This window comes from Sciurus carolinensis, unplaced genomic scaffold (genome assembly GCF_902686445.1).
Source record: "Sciurus carolinensis unplaced genomic scaffold, mSciCar1.2, whole genome shotgun sequence".
In the NCBI taxonomy this organism is placed as follows: domain Eukaryota; kingdom Metazoa; phylum Chordata; class Mammalia; order Rodentia; family Sciuridae; genus Sciurus; species Sciurus carolinensis.
Window position 1 is genome coordinate 93,764 of NW_025920413.1, and position 22,111 is coordinate 115,874.

General features: G+C 34.6%; 1 pseudogene; it reads right to left on the bottom strand.

Annotated features, from left to right (window-relative positions):
* Nucleotides 1-4,833: 4,833 nt before the first annotated feature.
* Nucleotides 4,834-5,779, bottom strand: LOC124975710 (cyclin-G1-like; annotated as a pseudogene).
* Between the last annotated feature and the right edge of the window lie 16,332 nt (nt 5,780-22,111).

Genomic DNA, 22,111 nt, shown 5'->3' on the forward strand with positions numbered 1-22,111 from the left:
ACCTAACACTACAGCTCAAAGCCCTAGAAAAAGAAAAACAGACCAACATCAAAAGTACTAGAAGAGAGGAAATAGTTAAACTCAGAGCTGAAATCAACAAAATTGAAACAAAAGAAACAATACAAAAAATTGACAAAATAAATAGTTGCTTCTTCAAAAAAATAAACAAAATTGATAAACCTTTAGCCACACTAACAAAGAGAAGATGAGAGAAAACCCAAATCACTAAAATTTGGAATGAACAAAGAAATATCACAACGGACACAATTGAAATACAAAACATAATTAGAAGCTATTTTGAAAATCTATACTCCAACAAAATAGAAAATTTCGAAGACATCAACAGGTTTCTAGAGACATATGAATTGCCTAAACTGAACGAGGAGGATATACACACAATTTAAATAGACCAATTTTGAGTAATGAAACAGAAGAAGTCATCAAGTAATAGAAGAAGAATTTCAAGTAATTAAATATAAGAAGGCCTTTGAGCCTACCAACAAAGAAAAGTCCAGGACCAGATGGGCTCTCAGTCGAGTTCTACAAAACCTTTAAAGAAGAGGTCATTCCAATACTTCTCAAAGTATTCCATGAAATAGAAGAGGAGGGAACCCTCCCAAACTCATTCTATGAAGCCAATATTACCCTGATACCTAAATCAGACAGAGACACATCGAGGAAAGAAAATTTCAGACCAATATCCATAATGAATATTGATGCAGAAATTTTCAACAAAATTTTAGCAAATCACATAAAAAACATATTAAAAAGATAGTGCAGCATGATCAAGTGGGTTTCACCCCAGGGATGCAAGGTTGGTTCCACATCAGGAAATCAATAAATGTAATTCACCATATCAATAGATTAAAGTCAAGAATCACAAGATTATTTCAATAGATGCAGAAAAAGCATTTGATAAAATACAGCACCCCTTCATGCTCAAAACATTAGAAAAAATAGGGATAGTGGGAACATTCCTTAATATTGTAAAGGCCATCTATGCTAAGCCCATGGCTAATATCATTCTAAATGGTGAAAAATTGAAAGCATCCCCCCTAAAAACTGGAACAAGGCAGGGATGCCCTCTTTCACCACTTCTATTCAATATTGTTCTTGAAACTCTAGCCAGAGCAATTAGAGAGACCAAAGAGATTAAAGGGATATGAATAGGAAAAGTAGAACTCAAATTATCCCATGATATGATTATATACTTATGATATAATATGTCATAAGTATATGAAATGATTATATACTTAGAGGAACCATTTAATTCCACCATAAAACTTTTAGAACTCATAAGTGAATTCAGTATAGTAGCAGGATATAAGATCAATGCACATAAATCTAAAGCACTTTTATATATAAGTGATGAATCTTTGGAAAGAATAATTAGGAAAACTACCCCATTCACAATAGCACGGAAAAAAAAAATAAAATACTTGGGAATCAATCTCACAAAAGAGGTGAAAGACCTCTACAATGAGAACTACAGAACACTAAAGAAAGAAATTAAAGAAAACCTTAGAAAATGGAAAGATATCCCATGTTCTTGGATAGGAAGAATTAATATTGTCAAAATGGCCATATTACCAGAAGTGGTATACAGATTCATTGCAATTCCAATTAAAATCCCAATGATGTACCTTACAGAAATAGAGCAAGCAATTATGAAATTCATCTGGAAGAATAAAAAACCCAGAATAGCTAAAGCAATCCTTAGCAGAAAGAGTGAAGCAGGGGGTATCGCAATACCAGATCTTCAACTCTACTACAAAGAATTGGTAACAAAAACGGCATGGTATTGGTACCAAAATAGACAGGTAGATCAATGGTACAGAATAGAGGACACAGACACTAACCCAAATAAGTACAATTTTTGCATACTAGACAAAGGGGCCAAAATATGCAATGGAGAAAAGATAGCCTCTTCAACAAATGGTGCTGGGAGAATTTGGAAATCTATATGCAACAGAATGAAACTAAACCCATATCTCTCACCATGCACAAAACTAAACTCAAAATGGATTAAGGACCTTGGAATCTGACCAGAGACCCTGCATATTATAAAAGAAAAAGTAGGTCCAGATCTTCAACATGTCAGCTTAGGACCAGAATTCCTCAACAGGACACCCATAGCACAAGAAATAAAAGCAAGAATCAATAACTGGGATAGATTCAAACTAAAAAGCTCTCTCTCAACAATGGAAACTATCAGCAAAGCGAAGAAAGTGCCTACAGAGAGGAAGAAAGTCTTTGCCAATCATACTTCAGATAGAGCACTAATCTCCAGAATCTATAAAGAGCTCAAAAAACTCTACACCAAGAATGCAAATAACCCAATCAACAAATGGGCTAAGAAAATGAATAGACACTTCACAGAAGATCTACAAGCAATCAACAAACATATGGAAAAATGTTCTACATCTCTAATAATAAGAAAAATGCAAATCAAAACCACCCAAAGATTCCATCTCATCCCAATTAGAATGGCCATTATCACGAATATAAACAATGACAGGTGTTGGTGAGGATGTGGGGAGAAAGGTACACTCATACTTTGCTGGTGGGGTTGCAAATTAGTGCAGCCACTCTGGAAAGCAGTGTGAAGATTCCTTAGAAAACTTGGAATGGACCCACCATTTGACCCAGCTATCCCAATCGTTGGCCTATACCCAATGGACTTAAAATCAGCATACTACAGAGATACAGCCACATTAATGTTCATAGCTGCTCAATTCAACATAGCCAGATTGTGGAACCAACCTAGATGCCCTTCAATTGATGAATGAATAAATAAACTGTGGTATATATACACAATGGAATATTATTCCAACATAAATGATAAAATTATGGCATTTGCAGGCAAATAGATGAAATTGGAGAATATTATGCTAAATGAGATAAGCCAATCTCAAAAAAACTAAAGGATGAATGATGTCGCTGATAAGCGGAGGAGGACATATAATGGGGGGTGGGAGGGTTTAGTGTTAGGGTTAGAGTTTGGGTTAGAGAGGGGGGCAAGAATGGAGGAAGGACTGTATAGAGGGAAAAGAGGGGTTGGAGGGGTGGTGGGAAGGGAAAAAATAACAGAATGAATCCAATATTACCCTATGTAAATTTATGATTACACAAATGGTATGCCTTTACGCCATGTACAAACAGAGAAACAACATGTATCCCTTTTGTTTACAATAAAAAGAAATAAAAAATCTGATTTAGTAGTTCTGGGATGGAGCTGGGTTTTCTGAATATGTTACAAGCTCTCTAGTGATTTCAATTCCATTCGCATAAGATAAAATTTTGAAATGCAACAAGATAGACCACAAAAGGAAACATTTACCAGTGAATTTGAATTCAAATATTTTTTTTCAAAGTTTTAATTTATTTTGAGTTACTAATACAATAGAAACATTTTCTCAGTGGGACTCAACTGAGGCAGTAGATTCTATGTAAAAAATTTTTATCATGAATACAAACATCACCTGTTTCTAGAAGAAATATTAAAGATAATGATTATGCCAAACTACCTAGGTCTATGTTTTGTGCTTTATATAAAATGCCCTCAAACTTAAATGTAATTCTCATATAGCACTGAAATCCTCATCTCTGAAATATCTATTACTTGCATTATAGGTGCCAAGAAACCATTTATATTGCCTAGATTATTAACCCTTATCTTGCCATAAAGTGCTTTTGTGAAATGTTCATTTTTGATGTAAATCTCATAATTTAACATTTTTATTAAGTAGGTTACCATTTCAATACCACCTAAATACAACCTATTGATCCATATAGAAAAATCAATGTAAGAAATGAGATTCATAGTTCTTTTTCAAGCTTGTTCTTACTGTTTCACATTTATGTCTTTAGCTTCATTTGAATGTTTCACAGATGAATTTAAATCTTTAAACCTAATTTTACTATAGCATACTATTAGACAGTCTTTATAAGTCTCTTCATTCTGTTAGGCTTCATAGCTTAAATTCATTATAACATTATGGAATCCATATCTCAGCGTTGTGGACAAAAAGGCCTCAAGAGAAGAGGTTTTTATTGCTACAGAAATAGAATTTAAGTAAACAACAACCAGAACAAAAAAACCTCCAACTTAGCCAAAGTCTGCCTAAATATTACTATTGAAAGTAAATCATTCATCTCAGATTCATAATCATATAGATGTTAAATATTAAGATTTAGTTTTAAGAAGAAAAAGATAAATCATTATTGAGTTAAGAAATTTAGATGGCAAGACTGTATAACATATGCAGTGACTAAGTTTACACTTTTTATGCACATAATTACTTTCTAGTAGTTCCAACTGCTATAGCAATGAAACACTGGCAAGTTCCCAACATGGAGATCATCTCCCATATACTACTTTTTCTTTAAGTATGACTTCCAAGTTCCAAATTATTATTATTATTTTTAATATGGGCCACATTTTTGGTCCTTTTATCCTACTCAGGCTTGTATAACTTTAAATGAGTCAGAACTTGGATCCTACATATTGCAAGATGATAGGAAAAAATGTCCTATTTCAGTGCTATTTGGGCTATTAATGCTATTTTCTAAGCTGACAATTTAAATGGTTATTAAATCATCATTAAATGAAACAAACCTATCAGTGGTTGGATAATTTCTTTGTCTAAGGGTGTTGCTCTGTATGTGTAGTAAATGCCTTTAAATATTAGCTGACTAGGTCAGTGTCATTTTTCCCTTTGCTATTCCAACTCTATTTTGTTTGAAAATAATATTGCAATTTTTCAATTGTAGAAGAAAATTATATCATTGGAAAAATTTCTCTACATGAAGAATAACAACCAAATTTGCAAGTTAAGGAACTGTTTCAGGAATTGTTGGAAGGTGAGTTATTCTATAGTAACTATGCTTCAGTTGCCATGCAGTACACCCAGAAATGATCCATTTCAACTTCTGAACATTTGGTTTGGAACACTTGTTTGATGAATATTCAGTTAAACACTTGGATACAAGCTCCTGCCAGAAGGTCAAATCTCTGCCATGTATCTTGGAATGTTTCTGAAGACATTCAACTCCTTCTGTTAACTCTATGCAGTTCTGTTCTTGGATCTCCAAAGATATGATAGAGAAAGTCAACACAGAAGGCTTTGCTTTAGAAAATATGATCCTGCAATGACAAGCCTTAAGTTGAGCTTCCAGTCTTTCAAAATTAAGGCTATTTCTCCTTTCAAATGGAAAGTTCTCTTGAATGAATGAATAATAGAATTGTAGAAATTGAAAGGCAGTAGTACCTTTAAATTTCCAACACACCTTCTCCAATACAATCTTTTCCATTCTCATCAGGTCTGAAACTGTGAACATATATTGACTTATTTGGATCAAATCAGTTGCCAATGGGACATTCATTTCTTCTTCTATTGATTTTACAGCCAAATAAAAGCAGCTCAGTCCAACACACCCAAGGTGCTTGGGCTGTACCTTCATTTTAGACAGGAATCTGTCCAGCAAATTCACAGCTAGAGAAAATGTCTCCGTGTCGAAGCCAAAGAACTGAGTTAGACTAAGAAGATCTTTTACTTCAAAGTCCCTCAGTCTTACAGTCATTCTGAGGCCATTATCATGTGCAGACTAAATTAGCCTCAAGCCACAGACCTTTGGCTAACTTCTGGACTCCTGTTCCAACAGGGTATTCAGCTGGTGTAGCAGTTTCTGAGAGTCAGTTGTTGTCAGTACCTCTATCATCTTGATAGAGACTGCGGCTCCTTAGCAGTAACCACCCTCCCCGGGCCTACTCCCACTTCGCCCCAGGATAACGGATCCCAGAGGTGGAAGAGAGGAGGGGATTTGCGGGCTAGAGTGGAAAGGCCCGGCGAGGGGGAGCTGTCCTGGGTGGTGGCCTCTGCCTTCCTCAGGGTCAGCTGGGAGCTGAAGCGTTCAAATATTTTATGGTATTTCATGTATGCTACTAAAATATCAAATAGCAACAACAATTCTGTTTGGATTTTGTTTTTTTATTTTTGTTCCTTTTAATTCAAACTTATTTTCAAAATATAAAATAAAAATTATAGGGTTGGGAATATAGCTCAGTTGATAGAGTGCTTACCTTGCAAGCACAAGGCCCTGGGTTCAATCCCCAGCACCGCCAAAAAAAAATAAATAAATAAAAACTATACATATTCATGCAATTAAGTTTTGATATATATATTATGATATGATATTTATGAGGATAATCATAACTAGATTTTTCAAAGAACTGTTATTTTTGAAAATAAATATTGGTTCTAAGTTCTACATGGCAGTAGAATTCATTTTGATAAAATTATACAAGAAAGGGTTATGTCTTATTCTAATTAGGATTCTATTCTTGTGGGTGGGCATGATAATGGAATTCACTAAGGTATTTTTATATGTGTACATAGAAAAATTATGCCTGATTTATTGTCTTTTCTAATTCTATCCCACTTCCTCCTTTTGTTCAATATTGTCTACTTTACTAAACTTCTATTCTTATCCTCCCCCACTTTATGTGGTTTAGTTCTCACATAATCAGCAAAAACACTTCACCTTTGATTTTTGGGGATTGCCTTATTTCACTTAGCATATTATTCTCCAGATCCATCCTTTCCCTGCAAAAGTCAAAAAGTCATTGTTCTTTACGGTGGATTAACATTCCATTGTGTATATGTACCACAATTTCTTTATCAATAGATCTGTTGAAGGGTACCTAGGTTGGTTTCATAATTTAACTACTGTGAATTGTGCTCCTAATAAACATTAATGTGGCTGTCTCACTGTATTATGCTCATTTTAAATCCTTTGGATATATACTGAGCAGCGAGATAATTCAGTTAAATGGTGGTTCCATTCCTTGAGGAATCTGCATACTGCTTTCCAGAGGAGTTGAAACAATCTGCAATCCCACTGACAATGTATGAACATTCCTTTTTTCCTGCATCCTCATGAATATTTTATTAGTATTCTTGATATTTGCCATTCTGTCTGGAGTGTGATGGAATGTCAGTGTAGTTTTAATTTTTTTCTCTAATATCTAGAGATGTTGAACATTTTATCAAATATTTGTTGATCATATTTATTCTTTTGGGAAGGGTCTCTTCAGTTTCTTTTGCCCCTTTGCTAATTTAAAAAAAAATCTGTTTTTAGATGTTTTGCTTGTCCTAGATATTAACTACATATGGAGGTGGGAAAGATTTTCTCCCATTCTGTAGTTTCTCTCTTCATGCTATTGTTTGTTTCTTTTGCTGTGAAGAAAGCAGTTCCTTTGCGAATGTGTTGGAATTCTGGGTCTACCTTTTCTTCTAACAGTTACTGGGCTTCTGGTAAAATTTCTAGGTCTTTGATCTACTGAGATTTGATTTTCATGCAGGGTGAGAAATATGAATTAATTTTTATTCTATTACATGTGGACTTCCATTTTTCCCAGCAACATTTGTTGAAGAGGCTATGTTTTCTCCAGTGTATATTTTAACACCTTTGCTTAACATGAGATTACTGTATTTATGTGGGTTTTTCTGTGTCTTCTATTCTGTTTCATTGGCTTTTTTGCCTACTTTGGTGCCAATACTATGCTATTTTTTTTGTTGTTGTTGTTACTATAGCTCTGCAGTATAATCTAAGGTCTGGTATTGTGATGTTTCAGGCTTTCTACTCCTTGCCAAGAATGTCTTCAGCTATTCTGGGCCTCTTATTTTTACTAATAAATTTCATGACTTCCTCTTTTCTATGAAGACATCATAGAATTTTTTCTTTCTTTGCAGTGCTGGGGATTGAACTCAGGGCCTTGTGCTTAAAAGGCAAGCATTCTACCAACTGAGCTATATCTCCAGCCCCCATCACAGAAATTTTGATGAGGATTTCCTTGAATCTGTAAAGCACTGTTGATAGTGTGGTCATTGTAAATAGGTTGGGTTCTAAATTTTTCATCTTTTGGAGGCTATTGTGAATTATATAGTTTTTCTAATTTCTCTTAAAGCTGATTAACCAATGATGTATAGAAATTCAATCAACTTATAGGTATTAATTTTGTATCCTACTACTTTTCTAAATTTATTCATGAATTCTAGTAGCTTGTTGGTGGAGGTTTTTGGGACTTCTACATATAGAATTATGTTATTGGCAAAAAGAGATAGTTTGAGCTTTTCTTTTCCTATTTGTATTCCTTTATTTCTTTCTGTTCCTCTGGCTAAAATTTGAATGAGTATATTGAATAGAAGTGATAAATAGAAGTAATCTTTCTCTTGTTCCTGTTTTAAAGGGAACAATTTCAGTTTCTCTGTTTAGAATAAAGATGACCTTGGGTTTGTCATATATAGATTTTACAATGGTGAGGTAAATTTACTCTATCCCTTGTTTTTTCAGTGTTCTAAACATGAGCAGATGTTGTAAATTGGCAAATGTCTTTTCTGCATCTATAGAGATAATTATGTGGTTCTTGTCTTTTATTTATGATGTGTTAGATTTATTGACTTCTGTATGTTGAACCAACCCTTCATCCCTATGATAAAACCCAGTTGACCATGGTGAGATATCTATTTAATCTGTTATTATAATTGCATTTTTCTTTTTGGTTACCAGAGATTGAACCCAGGGGCACTTAACCACTGAGACACATACCCAACCACAATTTGTATTTTACTGAAATAGGGTTAACTCAGTTTCTTATCACCTCACTTTTGCTGAGACTGGCTTTGAACTCACAATCCTCCTGCCTCTGTCCCCCAAGCCACTGGATTACAGGCATGTGCCAGTGCACCCAAATTTCTGCCCGTACTTTATTAAGAATTTTTTGCATCTATGTCCATCAAGGATAGTGGTGTGGAAAAATTAATGATACAGCAGCTCAATTCACAATAGATAGATTGTGGAACCAACCTAGATGCCCTACAACAGATGAATGGATAAAGAAACTGTGATATATATACACAATGGAATATTAATCAGCCATAAAAAATAATAATATGGCATTTAAAATAAATGGATGGAATTGGAGAATACCATGCTAAGTGAAATAAACCAATCCCCAAAAAACCAAAGGCTGAATGTTTTCCTTGATAAGTGGAGAATGATATATAATGGGGGCTGGAGGGTGGGGAGTGAGAGAAGAATGGAGGGACTTTGGATTGTGTAGAAGGTAATGAGAAGGGGGTATGAAAGATGGTGAAATGAGACAGACATCATTTCCCTATGTACATATATGATTGCATGAATGGTATGAGTCTACATTTTTTACAACCATGGAGACAAAATTATGTACCCCATTTGTGTATGGTGAATCAAGGTGCAGTCTGTAAAACAATAAAAGATAAATAAATAATCTTAAAAAATAACAACCTTCAACAAGAAGGCTATATAAATGAGGAGAAAAAAAGTGTGTGTGTGTGTGTTCATGTTCATGAATTAATCAGTACACATTCAAATAAAACAAAACACCAAAACAACAAACTTTTTTCTTCAGGTATAAACTGAGCATGGGAATATGGGATGTGGGCTATCATGGCCTTCCTATTTATTGTGTTGCTCACCAAGTGGCCAATTGGTGTTTAAGACTTCTAAACTTCCCTTCTTGGGTGATTGGTAAGGGGTGGAATAAGAGGAACTGTCCATTCCACTCCCAGGTTATGCTCCCCATTGGGTTCTGTGATTAAAGTTCCCATGCTTGGAGTTCCTGGTTGCAAGGGCTTAAGTTTTAGTGGGATTCCCAGTAGCTGTATTGTGTAGTGAGTTGCTGGCAGTGTTCAATAAATATACTTCTAAATCCTGGGAGATGTCAATCTGTGATGGGTTGGGCAGGTCAGGTGGTGAAATGGAGGGTTGAGTGGATCAGCCTGTGGGTCAGATGGCAAAGAAGGTGGCTTGGTCAGGCAGACCTGGTAGGGAACTGGCAGCCTGTCAGACCAGGCTATGAGACAGACTGTCAAGCTGCAAAATTATTAGCTCAAGTGGGAGCATGGTGTGAGGTCAGGTGTAGGGGGTCAGGAGACTGGGAGCAGAGGGACAGAGGTCCCAGGCAGGTTGGGATCACAGGCACCAATCATACAGGGTTATATCAGATACCCAATAGGTACCAGGAACAGGAAGGGCACCAGAATGGGTGGGTGTTGGGAACTGGACAGATGCCAGAGCAGGTGGGTGCCAAGAATAGGCAGTGCCAAGGATCAGTCAGGCAGGTGAGTAGAGAGTCAAGTGTCCTGACACCCACTATATCAACTTCCTGTTTTTTGTAGGTGGTCTTGTGAGCTTCTGTGAACCACAGGGGTCAAAGGGTTGGAAACAGTTGGGTTCTCTAGACACTTCAACTTGAGTTCACCAGTGCAAAATGCACTCAGTTTCTGATTTTTCCTGGTTTTTATGTTCAGTTAAGTCTTTACTTGACTTAGGTAGGTTTACACAGGCCTAACCATAAACTCCCAGATATGGGTTTCCACATTCCATTGGTGCAGCTGTAGTGTATACTCAAGATGGCTCCTGGTTTGACTGTCCACTGATAATTGATAAACTCAGGGTGACTATTTTTAGACCCATTTAGTAAGTTGAACAGTTTCTGGTTCAGCTAAGACAGAGCACCACTCCAGTCTTTTTACTTTAAGCAGTATTTTTACTGCTTGAGTTCTGGTTAATTGAGCAAAAAGAAATGCTGCCTCACTATAATACACCATCTTCCGTGCCTCAACATCAACCCTTTATGATCATATTAAATGTATCCATATCACTTGAAGAGTTTTTATATCTTAACTCATAAAACCAAAAGTAAGGTGATAGCAATAATAGTATTCATCTTTTATGATGTTTTATGAAGCACACAGTAAATAATAGATTTCAAGTTTTACCCAAGTTTATTTGATTTGGAATTTGGAGAAAAAAAAAACATTAAAGTAAAAAAAAGAAAACTGTAAATTTTAAAAGGTTTATCAGAAGAGGGCAATTATTCTAAATTTGAAGAGTAATGAAAACATGTTAAGACCACAACAAAATTATATTTGTCAAATGATATTTATATTTCATGTGTACATATGTAAAAGTCAACTTTTTATTCATTAAAGCAAAAATTTTTCATGTAAAGAAAAATAAAATTATTCAATATTTTAAAACTTATAAATCAATTTGGGATTGAGCTTTAAAAAAAAAAACACTACTGAGCCAGGCACAGTGGTACATACCTGTAATCCCAGCTCTTTGGGAGCTTGATGCAGGAGGATTGTAAATTTAGTCCCACCCTCATCATCATAGCAAGACCCAAAGCAACTTAGTGAGACCCTGTCTCAAAATAAAAATCAAAAATAAAAAGTACTAGAGATGTGGTTAAGTGGTTAAGCTCCCCTAGATACAATCCCTGGCTTAAAATAAAAAGTAAATAAGGCTATTTGGGTCAAAGTGACCATGAAAAAGATGATCGATATTATCTCAAACAAGATTTTGTTTAACATGGCAGTAACCTCATTCCCAACCCCCTGAAGAAACAGTATCCCTGAAGAGAGAAGTACTAATAGAGATGAAGTCTTTGTGGACAATTTCTTAAAAGATGGATTTAGTTGGCTTTGACAAATATCCTGCAATACCAAAATCCTGTCTGTTTAAAAAAAGAAATAAAAAAAATCTACTGATAGATACTAATTTGGGCAAGATCTGAGAGCTACAAAGAAAATTGTGTCAGATATTCATTCCATAGTACCTAATATATATATACCTTACTAATGATAATAGTAGGCAACTATGGCTGGTTCAACTTGCTAAATTTAAGAAATAAGTTTTTTGCATCCCTCTGATAAGGAATTCCTAATCACCACTTTTGAATGACAGGATGTCAATACAAAAGTAACCTTCCAGTGTTGCTGTGTTGTTCTCCATCAGGGATTTAAAAATCTTTTGTAATTTGTTTAATCAAAGTCTATCAAAAGTGTTAACTATTAGGATTATGGATGGTTAAAGAAATCTTTTTACAGTGTGAGGATGATCTGCTTATAATCAACCCCTACTATGAACTCAGATTTTCAAATTCTATATTGCTGCATTAAACAACCACACCTCATGTGGAGGTGTCCACTAAAATTACTACATTTTGTAACAAGTCACCTATCTGGGATTCCAGATTAGACAATAAACCTGAATTTTGATATCAGATGTAAAGCAGGCTATCTTTAGCCTTACAGAAGTTAGGAACCTGAAACAGGTACATGGGTTCCTGGAAATGTCAGTGTTATGGTTTAGATGTTTGTTGTTCCCCAAAAGTTCATGCATGAGACAATGCAAGAAGGTTTAGATGTGAAATAATTAGGTCATGAGAGTTTTACCTATTCAGTGCATTAATCCTCTGGTAGGGGCTGAGTGGTAACTAGGCAAGCAGGGTTTGGCAGGAGGAGATATGTTCCCTGGGGGTATGCCTTTGGGGTTTATATTTTTCCTTGATGAATACAGCACTTCCTGTTTCCTGAACCATATTCCCAGGTGCTTTCAGCCACCACACTCTCCTGCCATGATGTTCTGACTATTCCCAGGCCCTGAGGAATGGAGTCAGCCATCTCTGCACTGAGATATCTAAAACTGTAAACCGCAAATAATCTTTTCATCCTCTAAAATTCCTCTTGTACAGAATTTTAGTCATAGCAATAAAAAATCTGACATAAAATGTCAGATACTGCCATATTAAGACCCCTAATTTTACACTAATAGGTAAAATTCTATATGAGTCCTTAAAAGGAACAAATAAAACATCAGACTTGTACACCAGAATTCCAAACCACCTTTGAGAAGTTAAAACAAAGCCTCATGACAGGCCCTGCCCTAAACCTGCCTGACACATAAAAGGTGTTAAGAATCTATATAAATGAGATACAAGGTGCAGTCCTTAAAGTTCTCTTACACACATTGACGACAAACTGTGATCAGTAATTTATGTGTCAGAACAGATTTAACACACAGTAAAATGTGGGTCCTCTTTCCTTTTGGTTGTGATTGGCACTTGTGATTTACCACAAGAAGTTGAGAAACCCACAGTCAATTCATGAGTGCATTTGTACATCATCAAGTCCTCTCCTGCTGAAACAGAAGGGTGGATGTTAACTGACTATTGGGAGTGTAAGGAGATTCCAGACCATCCCATTTGACATTCCAAATGTCAACTTTAAAACAAATCATGTCTACCTTAAATCAAGGAATCCTGTTTCCATCAGATGATAATGGACCAGTACAACATGATGACTCAGAGATCTTGGAGACTCTTCAGCAAGTTGGATAGGCTTGATTAGTCTATCACTGAGATAAACTGGAACCTCTTTACTGACAGAAGCAAGCTCATGGGCAATGACCAATGGATAGCTGGATACTCTGTAGTCATGGCACAACAGATATTAAAAACTGACATTTTGCTTCTAAAAACATCAGCCTAGAAAACCATTATTTTTCTGACAAAAACTCTGAATAACCAAAGGAAAGGGAGAAAACATTTATATTGACTCAAAATATGTCTTCAATTTAGTACATGCACATAGAGTTACCTGGAAAGAGGACTCCCCCCAGCTAAGAATGAAGACATTAAACATGCCCTTGAAAATATTGTCAGTAATATAAGCTGTATCCACATCAAAGGAGATGGTAAACATGTATTGGCCTGGTTGTAAGATGAGTGATATCTATGTAATCAGAAAAAAATCAGTTACTGTTGGGGCAACCAAAAGGGTAAGAAATAACACACTCCTTATCAGGGCCTTAATAACTCAGCATGCATCAAACCAATTACAAACATTTTCATACTTAGGTGAATGAGAAAAGAGATGAGGAATGGAGTTTTGACTTCTAGGAGGATACTGCTAAGTACAAATAGAAATCCCATGAGCTTATATCTTCTGCCTGAGGCATTGGATTGCTCTGCATAAAACACTTTCAGGATAGTGTTCACTATGAGAAAATATCTTGGTAAACTTCATCAAGCCCCACTTTAGAGGGCCATGCTTCCAATTGACTATTAAGCAAGTGATTTAAAACTGTGATTGATTTTTTCACTCAAAACAATTCAAAGACTAATAGGCAGACTATCATTTAAAAAAGACTCAGTATGTAAAAATATAGTCTTTTGATGATTGACAAGTAGATTTTACCCAAATGCTCTGTCATAAGAATCTTTAAATATTTGCTTGTACTGGTAAACACTTTCTGTGTGAGTCAGGCTTATTCTACCAGGATATAAAAGACTTCAGAAATAATAAAAGACTTCAGCTCTAAAAGGAGCTGTTCCTAAGATATGGACTCTCCCTCCAAGCAAAGTAGCCTTGTACTATCTTTCATTGCAGAAGTGATCCAATGATTTAGCAAAACATTGCATATCCAGTGAAAGTGATATGTATTCTGGAGACCTCCAAAAACCACTATCATTTTCTAGGCTCAAAAGTTGACCTTAGTTTATGACTCTTTTTGACAAAATCCACCTGAATTTTCCCTCTTAGGAATCATTTTTATATCTTTCAAATACTACTGATAAAATACATAGATTTGGAAAACACAGTATGAAGCAGGGTACATCTGGGTAGAAAAGAGTGACCAGAAATGCTACAAAAAATATTAACTCCAAATATAAATTCCTTTCATGATTCAGGATTCTCTTATGATGACCCTCCCTGTCTTCATGACCCATTCTGGGTCAGTGTAAAATACAGGAAATTAACTACACAAAGAGGACACCAAATCACTTAATGATAACCATTCAGGCACAGGATAATACAAGCAAGGTGCTGGTTACTAGTATACTTTCAAAATGTGGGCCCAAAAAGATAAAATATTAAGGTGTATTTGTGTCAAAATGGAATTTAGTTCAGTACCTTACCTTAGAAAAACCCGGGAACTTACTGTCAGTTCTGGCTGCTTCCAACCAACCTTTATTCCTTTTTACACAATACCTAACCCTGCAGACTTATAATTTTCTGGCTTCTGCTGCATTCAGGAAACCTCTCTACAAATTATCCATCACATGAACATCAGAGTGACAGAGCCTATGACAAAACTACCCAGACATCAGGGACCTAAAAATAGATTCAGAGCTTTGCTGGAGTCAAAGACAGAAATCTTCCAGATTATGAAATCCACCCCCTATTATCTGTCTGTGAATCTTATTAGATAATTCTCATCTCTTCAACCTGAGTGAACAAAGTTCCAGGCTCAGATTCCTTTAGCCCAGAGTGGCAGGTAAAGAATTCAAAATCTGGTTGCAATACACAAGATTGACTGGTTCTTGGCTACAACCCTTTCAGAAAGAGAATGTAAAGTCATATCAATTTGCCAATAACATTATCAGTAATGTCTATTTAGAAATGTAAATAATAGTGAGAATTACTTTCAATTTTCAGGTTTTATAACTCTTATGTTCTGGTTGTATGTATGTAAGAGTGTGTGTGTGTGTGTGTGTGTGTGTGTGTGCATGTTTAAACCCAGGGCCACTTCTAAACTGAGCTATATCCCCAGTTCTTATTAAAATTTATTTTGAGACATGATCTCACTAAGTTGCTGAGGCTGACCTCAAGTATGATTCCCCTGCATCAAGAACCCAAATGACTGAAATTTCAGGTGTAAACCACCACAACTAGCTCATCCTCTTGTAATTTGAAGAAGCAGCCTGATCTCTACAAAGGAGAATGTCCACAACAGCAGAACTGTCCATGAAAATCAAATATGAACCACACGTGAAACCTTGAAATTTTAGTGGTCACATAAGTAAAATCAATTGTAATAATTTATTTAACCCAACATACTGAAACATTTTTATTTTAATTCATGACCAATATAAAATCATTTATTAATTGTACATATTTCTAGCAGTAAACATTCACAACTCCTGTGTGTTAATTTTCCAGAACATCTCAATACAGATGCCACATTCAGGGGTGTGGCACCCTCAGTGGCAAGATACTGCCAAAATGCAAATGCAGATTTGAGGGTTCTGAACCCACAAATTCAGGGAAGTGAATGACCTGGAACCTTTTTTGAAAAATCACAGTTGAGGAAACATGACTTCTCTCCCCAAATCTCTTTTGTCCCAAGTGGGGAAGAGATGGTACCCTGAGAGAAGTAAGTCTCCAAAGGTAGAACACTGTTTCCCAACTGCTGTTTGGCAGTGGCACATCCCCTTGCAGACATGATATGGTGAATAACAGATGATGTTGTCCAAGAAGAAATGAATCCTATGTGAACTTCGGATCTGTTCTTACATTGAACACCAAGTTTTGATGTGAAGGGAATAGACTAAAGACAAATTTCTTATTTTGCATTTTAGCCTTGATCCTAATCTTAGGCTATGGTTGTTTCATCCTTTGCTGTGGAGTCCTGTGAGAATTTAAGAACTGTCAACATGTTTTCTTGTCTCCATGCATTTTCATGTAACTCAAAATGATCTAATAAAAGAGTACATATTAACTCAGAGGAACAGGAACTTAGTACCTATTACATGTCTACTGCTTGTCAGTTTATTTGAAGTCAGAATGCCATTTTTCCTAGCAGGCTGTTTATAATGTGTGTGTTGTTGGACATCTATTAAGCATAACTAGCTACCCCCAAGCATAGTAGTTTATAATTTAAATTGTCAGATCATGATGAAGACAAATTTAGGCTGGGTTTACATAGGCTCTTCTTCTTGTGTCTGCTGGGCTCCATCAGAAATATATTCTGTTACTGGACTTTGTGTCTCTACTTTTGGGAGAGAGTTGGATATCCCCCGGGGAATGTTTATTCTCCTCCACATGTCATCTTATTTTTCATAAGTTTTTATAGAGTTGGTAGAGTTTGGAAAGGAAAAGAAAAAGCTTTCAAAACATTTCAGACTTAGGCATAAACCTGGCACACGGTCATGTTCACTGTGTTCTACTGACCAAGTATATAAGCCATTCTAGATCCAAAGCTTGAGAAGAAGATTCTGTGTGTAAATGGGAACTGTAAAAGAACACAATGCCAAGGGGTGGGGAGCATGAAGAACTGGAGATGGTTTTCCAATCTTTCATTCTGCTTTTTTTTAGATAGTTTATATTATTTTTCAAATTTGGAAAAATTTACAACACTGTTTCTACTAAAAGCCTAGTCTGGGATGAAATTCAGAATCACTACTACCTGGTTCCAAAACTGAAATAACTTTCCTAGACAACATTAGTTGTACATATGCTCTAGATCAAGAAAATGAAGGAAATCTTCTGTAATGAATGCAGGATTCTTTTAGATTTATATCCCCTGAGTACTTCTTATCAGGAATATTCACAAGAGAACACCTCAAGTGTTTTAGAAATCCTGGAATAATATGAATAAATAGCTTAGGACTATGTTTAAGAAATAAAATCTCAATGATTTTTTAAAAATAGTTTTATCATAGGTTAAATTGGAAAATGTGTTTACTGCACTCTACAATGTTTGCATTCCTCTTTAGTATTTGTAACTACTTATCACTTTTAACCCAGACTAACTGAGAACACTGTGCCTAAAAGAACATTTTAATGTGAAAGCAAATGCCCAAGACAGATATGCTGAGAGGACATTCCCTCCAGCTAAAATTTGATCTAACACCTGAGTACTATGGAAGTCATCTTTTGATTTTAACAGTGTAAAACACCCTTGGAACCAAGTTTTTAATGTATCAACCTTGGGGGAAGATCTATCCAAACTGTAGTACCTATATTACCTAATATCTATCCTTTTCACAAAGTCATCATTGTTTCTCAATGAACTCATATTTACTGAGATTACACTATTTAATCTATCTACACTATTTACACTACTTAAATTACACTATTTACAGGGCACTCTTGTTAGTACTCTGCTCATGAAGAGCATCATTGAGGTGAAAGATTTTACTGGGAAAAATTTCAATCCAAAGGAAAGTCAAACTGGGTATAGTGGTGCATGCTGTAATCCCAGAAACTCAGGAGACTGAGGTGGGAGGAATACAAGTTTGACAACAGTGTCATCAACTTAGTGACATTCTGTCTCAATATAAACAAAAACTAAAAGAGCTGGAGATGCAACTCAGTGGTAAAGGACTCTTGAGGTTCATACCTGTACTGAGAAATAAATAAAAACAATTCCACTTACCAAAAAGAGGCCAAAATAAAATAAAAACATAAAGATGTCACCCCCAGGGTTAAGACAAAAATAAATGCCTTAGAATATTAAAATCCATAAGATGAGTAAACATGCCCTACTTTTAAACAAAAACCAAATTTTTACTGTTATTCTAAGATACACAATTTTGGGCAAATTGATCATATATAATATTTGCATTCATATATGCTTTTCATGCAAAACACACAAACAAACCATTCATGTTAAGTTTCATAAACTTTCCCAAGGAAATGAAAGAGTGAAATCAGTCTTGCTCATAATACATGAATAATCAATTGCTTCTATCATAATCCAAGAAGCAATTAAGATCTTAAGAACTAATGTAGATCAGATATTTATATTTATACAAATGGTTAATTACAAAAATTTTTAAAATACATAAAAGAGCAAATAGTACAATATACCTCTCACCTAGATTTGACATCTGCTAATTATGCTACTTTAATTTTTTCTATGTTCCTACCCACTTCCCACCAAGCTCCAAATTATTTACTTTTGGGTTAGTTCATAAGGAAACATATTGAATATAACAAATATTAACTGCGCAGTTTTGACAAATATACGTATAAAATGTTATTGCTTTTAAGCATAGAATATTTACAATATCCCAAGAAAAATTCTTGTGGATATTTCCAGTCAACATTTTCCTGCCTCAGATCAAAGTTATGATTATGATTTTTTGAACCCTGGGTTCATTGTGCCTATAATCACACAATACACATGAGTTTAGGTCCAGCTGTTTCAGAACACAATGCTTATGAGATTCCACCAGAGTATGTGTTTCAGTAATATGCTCCTTTGTATTGCTGAGCAATACTGTGTAGAAGCATGACAATTTGTTCATCCACTTCAGTAATAAAAAACATCTGGATTATTTTCTGTTTTGCACTATTAGGACTACAGGGTCTGTGTACATTTTTGAACAAATACCTGTGGTGCTCAGTTTGATTTCTTACCAATATTTAAATGTGGTAGATTTTGATTTTTACTAGTTGCTCTAAAGATTATAATATGTCTCTTAACATATTGCAGTTTGCATAGATAATATGCCATAAATTTTATAACAAATATATAAAAATCTTAGGCTGTTTTCTCCTATCTTCTTGTTCAAGAATTGGTTTGTATTTGTGCATTATAAGATCTGCAATACAGTGTTATAACTTTTGCTTAAAATAATTATAGATTTTTTCAAAAAAATTGAAATTGTATTAATGAATGTTTAAAAGGACTCACATTTAAACTATACAATGTAATGTTTACATCTGTTCCACCTATAAGTCTCATATCCTTCAGTGAATACTGCCTACAATAGTTGTTAGTATAATCATGTGTAATATGATTATATATACTGTATGTATTAATTTAGAAAGTTCTGTAACATTTTTACCTACAGGCAAGTTTAAACAACAACTTGTATGGGGCTATGATTGTAATTAAATGATGTAGTAGTTCTTTGGCATGTGTAAAACCCTGTGTTTGATTATTGGAAGCATAAAATCAAATGCAATAGTTTCCAGTAAAGTCATGACAATGTACAGACATTCCTACAGATATATGGTGAATTTACTCTAAATTATCTTCATGGAAAACTACAGAATTCAATGGGTTGCTCTTTCTGTTATATACAATAGAAACTTTGTTCTTTAAAATGTGAAATATTCTATTGGAATTTTTCTTACTAATAATTCTTGTTAATTTCTAATATCATTAAGTAAATGCAATCAATCAGGTCCTATCACATACCTTTGGGACCCAGTGAACCTTATAACCTCAGGTATAATATTTATTTGAAGCTTCATTAAGAGTTTAAAAGAATACAATTTAAAAATAGATCAAGGGAAGAAAATTTGAAGTCTAGAAATAAATGACATGCCTGAGTACAATTTATTTTTGAAAGAGTTGTCAAGATAATTTAATAGAGAAAGGACAGTCTCTTCCACAAATAAGCTTAAGGTGAATAGTTACTTACATGCAAAGGATTGAGATTTATATACAATAATCTCAAAATAAAACATTTAAAAAAATTTTTTAGTTGTCAATGGATCTTTTATTTTATCCATTTATATATGGTGTCATTTTAATAGCTAAAACTAAATTTAAAGAAAGCCAAATTAAATATTCATGAATTCATATTTGATAATGGAGCCTTAGGCTGCAAGAATAAATGCAAGACAAGTGTTTAATCTTTACTAAAATAAAAGCTCTGTGCAAAATAGAACATTGCCATGGAAGTAAGTAGATAATTTTTACAGTTTTACTGTGTTTGAAGAGTTGTCTCAACAAATTTTTAGCCTGAGCTGAAGATCAGTCATTTTTTTCTTTTTGAGAAGATGATTAGAGCTAGACACACAACACTTCTGTTTTAGGCTTTCACACTACAGTACCTCTGTGCATCCTCCATATTCACCCAAGCGCCAGAGACCATACCATTAAGGAAAACTTGCACGTTCCAGAGCCCTCAATTTTTTTTTACCTATTCAATCAATGTGGCTCCATGAACTTTTGTTGACCTGATACAAACTGAAAGATATAAAGTGCCTCCCAGGAATCTAGAGTGTGATAACTATGGCCTGGATAAGTCCTGTGGGCTCCTGTGTGTCAGCACATTTTTCTCTTCAGAGCTATAAGTAACAGATTGTTAGACCTCCTATCTACCTAAATGTTGTATTGTGTGCTGTAAAAAAAGAAGTGTTAAAATATACAAAAATAAAATCTAAAACTGAATAAAACAGGAAACAATATCAAGCTATGAAAAGTTGAATATTCCATACATTTTTGGGAGAATGTAAAATGGTGCAATGGTGCTGTGGAAAGCATCTCCTTGTATTCTAAGTAATAAACACACAAATGACAGCAAAATAACATTGAATCACATAATTAACCAGAATTTATCCCAGACATATACAAAAATAACTGAAATCATAGTTAGAAAACAATTTGTATATGAATATTTATGGTTAAATTATTCAAAATAAACAATGGTGAAAACAACCCATATATCTAACAGCAGATTAACTTGTAACTGCCAGTCCTGGTGGTGCAACCTAGAATCCCAGAAGTTCTAGAGGATAGGCAGGGAAATCTCAAGTTTGAGCAAGTTTATGGAGTCCCTGCTTCAAACAAATAAGCACGAAGATCTGGAGATGTTGCTCAGTGGCAGAGTATATGTGGATTCATCCACAGTACTGCAAAGTCATAATAATAACCATAACAGATAACTAAAATTTGATATGTCCACACAATAGAATTGTATTCATCAAAAGATTAATTAGAATACTAAAATACATAATATAAAAGGCCTTGAAAGAATTAAGTTCAAGGAAAGAAATTAGAGGAACTTGCCACATAGTGCATAGGTCAAATTATTTTAAATTTTAAGACAAAGCAATTATATTGAAAAAACTGCCTCTTAATTATTCCAGGTCCTGAGGAGAGGAGAAATAGGGAATGGCTGTTGGAAGCACATGAGTTGCAACCTATTTATCAACTATTTCTTGAAATAAATGCTGTGAAATTTGGACACAGTGAAAAAAAAAAGAAATAGTAAAATTGGTTAGCAATGTAGTATTTGGTGAATTAGAGAAGATCTTAGGAATCACAGTGGGTTCATTTTATTTTATTTATGATTCCTGAGGAAATTCTGTTCACAGGATAGTTATTCCATAATTATTGATTAACTAAGATGTCATGATTGAATTAAAAATCATTTTCTACAGAGCCAACATAGTATTAGGTAGTAAAGAGAACAGGGAATTCAATAACTGAATGTGAAAATCAAATTTATAGGTAAAAATTAATGTCAATTTTTATTTCTTTAAAAAATACCTCAGTGAGACAGTTTAGTATCAATTGAAAAAGGAAGGAGAAAAATTTACTTTCTTCTCCTGACTATGCCATTAGCTACTTAAGTGAGAAGATATTATTGTTAAGCACACAGTAAAGTCTTGTAGATATTTGTTAAATTCATACTACATGAGATTTAAATTTAATATTCTCTAATCTAAGGACAATAGGACCAATTTTTATATAC